The sequence below is a fragment of the Puma concolor genome, chromosome E4, assembly GCF_028749965.1.
Source record: "Puma concolor isolate L17-30 chromosome E4, mPumCon1.1.hap2, whole genome shotgun sequence".
Classification (NCBI taxonomy): Eukaryota; Metazoa; Chordata; class Mammalia; order Carnivora; family Felidae; genus Puma; species Puma concolor.
The window spans coordinates 2,475,130-2,481,598 of NC_141683.1; the positions used below are offsets into that span (position 1 = coordinate 2,475,130).

At 63.1% G+C, this 6,469-nt stretch overlaps 1 long non-coding RNA gene across 1 annotated transcript; it reads left to right on the top strand.

Annotated features, from left to right (window-relative positions):
* The first annotated feature begins 76 nt into the window (after window positions 1-76).
* On the top strand, window positions 77-3,171 carry LOC147572215 (uncharacterized). The gene is made up of 3 exons (XR_015246230.1): window positions 77-220; window positions 812-982; window positions 2,859-3,171. It is a non-coding gene; the product is annotated as an uncharacterized LOC147572215 (long non-coding RNA).
* The last annotated feature ends 3,298 nt before the right edge of the window (window positions 3,172-6,469 follow it).

Consider the following 6,469-nt stretch of genomic DNA (forward strand, 5'->3'; position numbering starts at 1 on the left):
CCAGTGGGTGAGCGAGAGTGAGCGTGAGCGTGCGTGCGCGCACGTGGCGAGGCCGGGGAAGGAGGGTGGTGGGGGAGGCAGGACGCCATGTTCCTTCTGCTCTGTCGCTCTTCCGGGCTCTAAGTGCTTGGAGATCAGCATCTGGAGGCCAGGGACTGGGCAAGGTGTCTGTTTCGGAAGGATAGAGACGTCTCCCTGTGCCATTCTGCCCAAGGAGGAGGTAGGGTCTCCTTTCTCCTCTGCCTCTCGGAACAGCACTTGGCTTTACTGAGTGGCCCCAGGCTTCTGGAGGCTTCGAGGCTGGCCGAGGATCCCCTCAGGACCTGGGCCCTGCCCCCATCTTCATCACATGGAGCCCTGGAGGAGCAGTGCCCGCCCCCCGCGCCCCCCCCCCCCTCCTGCTTCCCGCCCCATCACTTCCAATCACCTGCTGAGCTCCCACAATAACCCACACTCCCCAAGGCTCCTCAGGGCTAATGTCGTGGCTGTCTCATGTCCTTGGGTGCCCAGCTCCCCCCACACAGTGATTCAATCTGGGCCTTATCACCCCTAGGCCTAGCCCGATGGTGTCTGCCTCTTGTCCAGGCTGGTTAGTGCTAATGGAGGTCTGACCCAGGGCTGCAGGCTGATTGATGGGGGTGGGGGGGCGGGGGTTGGTCCCTGAGGGCCAAGTTCACAGGCCCTGCTCTCCTGACCTGGGAGGAGTGAGGCCGTACTACACCACCCAGCAAGGCAGGGCTTACAGCAGGTGCGGTAAGGGGGCGGGTGGCAATGTGGCGGGAGAGACAGGGTCGGGGATCACATCCAACAGGTAGGCCAGGGACAGGTGCCTGGAGAGAGACCGGGACAGGGTCTACAGACTCGGAGAATGCAAAGACTGCAGAGGGATGTATGAGAACAGAGGGGAGAGACAGACCCCCAGAGAGACAGAGGGACACCGATGGAGAGACAGGGTGCAGGTGCATGCTGGAAACAGACACAGGTGAGACACGCAACTGAATCAGAGAATGTCCTGGAGAACAGCATGGGGTCCTGGGACGCTTTCTGTCTCACCTGCGCCCCCATCCTCCCCACCTCCCCTGCCCCTGGAGCCCCAGTTCAGGGCTGAGGAGGCGGTGGGGCAGTGCCAGCCTTGGAGACCCCAGAGGTAGGGCCATAGGGGGCCTCCCACACTGAGCAGGATTTGGGCCATCGCTGAAGCAGAGGGGTTGGAGGTCAGGCAGTAGAAGGGAACTGCCAGGGCGTGTGGGGGCATTTCCAAGGTCAAGGGCATCGGAACATCAGAAGCTCTTAAAACCACAGCTGGAAAAGCTGGGCAGGTAAGGTAAGGTGAGGGGTTCTGGGAACAGGTTAGGACCTGGAGGGGAATATTCCGGGAGAGTGTGGGACAGAGGACTGGATAGCTTTTCATTGATCTGGAAGGGGAGCTGAAGCCAGTCATTGGGACCCCTCCAGGTGACCTGGCCCTGGTTGGTGAGGAGGGGGCTTGTACCCTCATTGCCAGTTTCACGGCCTAAGAGCCCCCCCACTGGCTCCTCTTTGCTCCCACGCAGATGAGCGCGCACACACACACACACACACACACACACAAGGCCCCGCCCCCTCTCTCTAGCTGTTGGATTCCATTGTCAGTAATGGTGCCCCCTCCACCCCAGTGAGGCCCACGCCCCACCCTGTTAATTACCTCCTGCGGGTGCCAAGTCCATTAGCGCCCCCCCCCCCCCCGCCCTACACACCAGGGGCTGAGCACCAGCTGAGGCGGATGCCAGCAGGGGGATCAATGGAATGGGACCCCGAGGACCCCGCGGGGAGCTGGGACAGGGACAGCAACCTGGGGCTGCGGGGGTCAGACATCTGGGGCCCCTAGACCTACTGTGAGCCCCTCCCACCACCCCTCCCTCTCAGAAAAAGGCTGTGTCCGCTGGAAGACAGAGGCTCAGAAATGGTGGTGGGCTCGCTCTGCGAGAACATTGAGAAAAGCACCCAGAACTTTCCTCTAAAGGAAGCTGCTGCCAGCCTCCGCTCTCGGCTCTGGAGAGAGGGAGTCAGTGATACAGAAGCCAGTGGGGGTCCCCCGGGGCCACCCCAGTGCGGGGATGGGCTCTCCAAAGAGCCCAGGGATCCAAGCCGTCCGACCCCCTCCGCCTCCCGAGGCAGCCTCGGCCTCCTTCCTGCACTGCCCCTCGGGGGGCCGGATTCCTGACAGGAGACAGGGGAACGGGCATCTGTTCGGGTTTCCAGGGACTGTGTGGGCAGAGGGCCCGGGCAGCCTGGGTGGAAGATGTCCTGACCCATGCCCCTGTGAACCCCCAAGTTAAGAGAGACCCTAGGGAGAACCCCAGACTCCATAGGCCCTGGGCTCTCTAAGTGCCAGCTGGAGAGAGCCCATCTTGGCCAAATTCCTAAAGTGGCCTTGGACAGGCTGTCCAGTGAGGGCGGGGGGTGACAGTCCTGGGAGGAGCCAGGACCCAGGAGTCGCGACTTTCAGGCCACTGCCAGGCCCCAGGGATGCTCCAGGCATCAGCTCTCACAGACTCCAGTGCTAAAATGGAACATCTGAGCAGCTCGGGCTCTGGGGCTGTGGGAAGAGAGGGATCCGGAGCTGGGAGAGGCGTAGAGAAGACAAAGCCGGAGCTGCAGGGGGGCCCACAGAGAGGCAAAGAGGGGCAGGGGTGCGCCACCGAGCAGGGCAGACACGCACGTGCACTGCGCGGAGACAAGGGCAGAGAGCCCGAGATGCAGGACACAGCCCAAAGGCTGCGTGCTGTCCTCTGAGCCCCATCTCCCAGCAAGCGCTTGGACCAAGAAGCTCTGCAGCCCACCCCCCTGCTTAACTGGGTCCCTTCCTCCTCTTCCAGGCCGAGGCTCCCTGGAGGTTAAGCTCGCAGACCAGCTTCTGCATCCATCGGCTGTGTGATGTTGAGCAAGTTACTCAACCTTTCTGTGCCTCAGGGTCCTCCGCTGCAGAATGGGGATAATAATAGCACTAACCTCACGAGGTTGTTTGCAGGTTGAAGCAAGTCTTCTGTGTGAGTCCCTCCCAGCGGGGACTGGCCTGTGGATGCCTGGGCACAAGGTTGCTGGCTTTATTACCCTTTTTCTCTCCTCTGTCTTTGTCGGCATCATCCTCCTCCCCCTTCTCCCCCTCCTCCTCCTCTCCATCCCTGGTCTGTGGGGACGGGGCAGCACAGGCCGGCAGGGCCGCGTTTTGTGGGAACAGTGATCACAGAAGGGAAGCTCTTGGCTGGTCGCCACCAGCCCCCCAGCTGCAGCTGCTCTGGGAGGGCACTTCCCCGGAGGTGGGACGTGTGAGGTGGGGAAGGGGCTTCTTCCTCCCTCTGAAGCCCCGCAGACTGCAGGTCCCTGAGCTGCTCAACAGCCTCGTGGGGGAAGAGCCTCCCCTGCGGGGAGGGAAGGGCCAGAGCAACCCCCACTGGCTGACCTCCCCCCCACCCCCGTCAACTCCAGTCCCCTGATTTTCCCCAGTGGGACCTCCCTTCCCTGCTCACCTCCTCCAGGCAGCCCTCAGGGACTAGACGTGGACCTTGGCACCCCTGTAGGGTGCTTCTGAGGTCACAAGTCCTCACAGACTCGAGTCAGGTCTCCCGTGTATCCATTTAGGTGTTAGAAACATGCTTTGGCGGCCTCTATCCCGTATCCCCGTGGCCTCCCATTCGCGGGCGTCGGGAAGTCCTTCTTGCTGTCTGCCCTCCCGCTTCCCACCTGGATCTGAAGGGGTTACTCAGCTCCAGGCCTGCCCACGGCGGATCCCAGCTGCCTGGGCCTGTGGTCAGAGCTAATGTAGGCAAGAGTCAGAGGACGAGAGGGGGTAAAGTTATTAGCGTCTTCATCATCTTCGTCTTTGAGGGGTATCGATTGTCGGGTCTCCAGGCTCATTTGGTTATAAGGGGGCTCACGGGGGTGTTGGGAGGGGCTCACCGAGCCTCCACCCCTATCCTTGAGGGGGAGCTGGGCGGCGCCTTCTCAGAGGGAGACGTGGAGAGACACAGTGTGGGACCCAAAGGCTGTGGGGAGGAGAGGGCCCAGGGGGGTTTGAGCTTCCAGCCTGGCGAGGGGCCGACTGGGGGGGTGCGGGCTGGGTTTCAGTTCACCGCACTTTGCTTTAAAGTGTGTGTGCGGCTGTGACACGGAGCGAGGGGGAGAGAGAGAGAGAAGGAGGGAGAGAGAGGGAGAGAGGAAGAAAAGGAGGGAGGGGAGGGCCCAGGTGAAATGGAGAGATTCAAGATGGCAGCCCAAAAGCGAGAAGGCAGGGCTCCCTCCTCCTGAGTCTCAAGTTCAAGTCCAGGCCACTCAAGGTCCCATCACGAAGGCAGAGCCTCTTTCACCAACGCGGACGTTCTGAGACACGTCACCTGCCCCTGTCGGCAGCCTCCCTTGTCCTGGGAAGCGCACGTTCCCGGTGGGCGCTGTGGGTGCTGGGTGCTGGGTGATGCCACACAGGAGATGCCGTGCTCGCGTTGTCACTTCTCCCCAGTGTGTCTGCCTTTGTGTTTGCACGTGACAGTCTCTGCGAGGAGGTCTGTGAGAGCCTGGCTCTCTGTGCAGATTGCTGTTCCCAAGGTGAAATCAGAAAGGGGAAGGGAATCGGGGGTGTGGCTGTCCACCTTGTCCCGGGGGGCCCCCTCTTCCACCTGCAGGGGTGGGGCCGGCGCTCCGGTTGCATCCGAGGGGCGAGGGCCTCCGCGAGGGGGCGCGGGCTGTGGGGGTGCTGGGGGTGGTGTGACATACTCTCCCTCCCTCCTTGCTCAGGGTTCCTTCCTTCCTCTCTGCTCTCTGCCTTCAGAAGCACAGAGGAGGGGCAGGGGGTCAGACTCATTCCTTTTGCCCCAGAGGAGCTGGCTTCCCCTCTGCTGGGCTGGGAGAGGAGGTAATTAATGACGGGGAGGCCGGGAGGGGAGAGCATTCAGGGCTAATGTTGGTATTAATCAGGAGCTGGTCCCCAGTGAGGGATAGGATTCATATGGGGCAGTGTGTGTGTGTGTGTGTGTGTGTGTGTGTGTGTGTGTGTGTTTGTGTTTGCACACACATGCATTCGTACTGGGGAGTGAGGGGCTGTGGGGGACCAGGGGCTCCCGACTCATCCCGTCAGCCTGCCCCCCTCCCCGCTTACCCTTGTTTTGCTGGAAGTCCCTCCTGCTGTCTGTCCTCCAACCTCCTGCTGCCAGGCTGAAGGATGGCCCCGATCCCTCCCCAAGCCCTCGCGGGCCCCGACTGCAGGCCGGTGCATTAGGCGATTCCCGAGGCTGCCGGCCCTGCTAATTGCCTCCCATACCCCTCTCATCACGAGGCCCCCCCACAGACTCCATTAGCCCCCCCCCTCTCCCCTGATAGCCCCTAAATCAGCCCCAATTATTCACAGGAGGGGGTCTGGGCTGAGCTGTGATTACAGTGGAGGGCTGAGGGATGGGAAGCAGAGGGCAGGGCTGGGGGGGGGGCGGGGGGGGGTGCTGTGGGCAGATTCAGGCCAGGACCACCGGGGGCAGGGAGGGGACGCCCGGCTGGAAGGCAGGCAGTTGGGGCTATGGTTCCTTTTCCAGGGTCCCCCATCCACACCCGGAGACCCCGGAGGGCGAGGGAGGGGGCAGGTGGGCCCCCTGACTGGGACCATGCTGGCCAGGGTCTCGGAATCACTGCCAGGCACCTGGACAGGCTCGGTGAGCAGCAAGGAGGCTCTGTCCCTTGAGGCTCCCCCTGCCGGCTCCCCTGCCCTACCCAGGCTGCGCGCCTCCCCCCCCCCCCCCCCCCCCCACAGTGGGCTGCAGGGGGGCGGAGGCCACTCCCTCCCTCGTCTGTAGGGCCTGACATGCAGGGGCGTGCGGGCGTCAGGCCTGAGGGGGGCGCTGTGTGCTCAGGACGCCAGCCGGAGGCTCAGCTGGTGCCCGCTCTCTCGGCCCTCCCCAATGCCTCTAAGGCGGCCCCCTCTGGGAACCGCCCCCCCACCCCCCCAGCAGCCTTCTCATCCTGGAGGGAAGAGGCACCCACACGCTGCCGCCGGCTGGGCTCCCCGGGTTCTTAGCCACCACCGCCGTCCCCCGGGGTCAGTGCAGTGGCCTCGTCCCTGCTTCACCGTGCTCCCTACAGCCACGTCAGCCCACAACTGTCCCGTTAAAGCCTGAGCTGGATCATGACCCTCCTCTGCTCAGAATCCCCTGCGCCCCCCCCCCTCGCAGAACAAACCCCCACAGCCCACAAGGCCCCCGCAGGGTCTGGCTCATCCACGGCCAACACCCGCTCCTTGCAGGTTTCGGGCTGGTCTCTGAACGTGGCCCGTGCTCTGGCTTCGGGGTCTTGTACTCGCTCTTCCTGGCCTGCTCCCTCCTTCAGGACTTCATCTGGAGGTCACCTTTCCAGTGAGGCCTTCCCTGGCCTCCTTTCCCAAATCGCGCCCCCCCCCCAGCACTCCCCTTCCCCTCCCGCATTATTTCCCTCTATTGGCGTCTGACGGCAC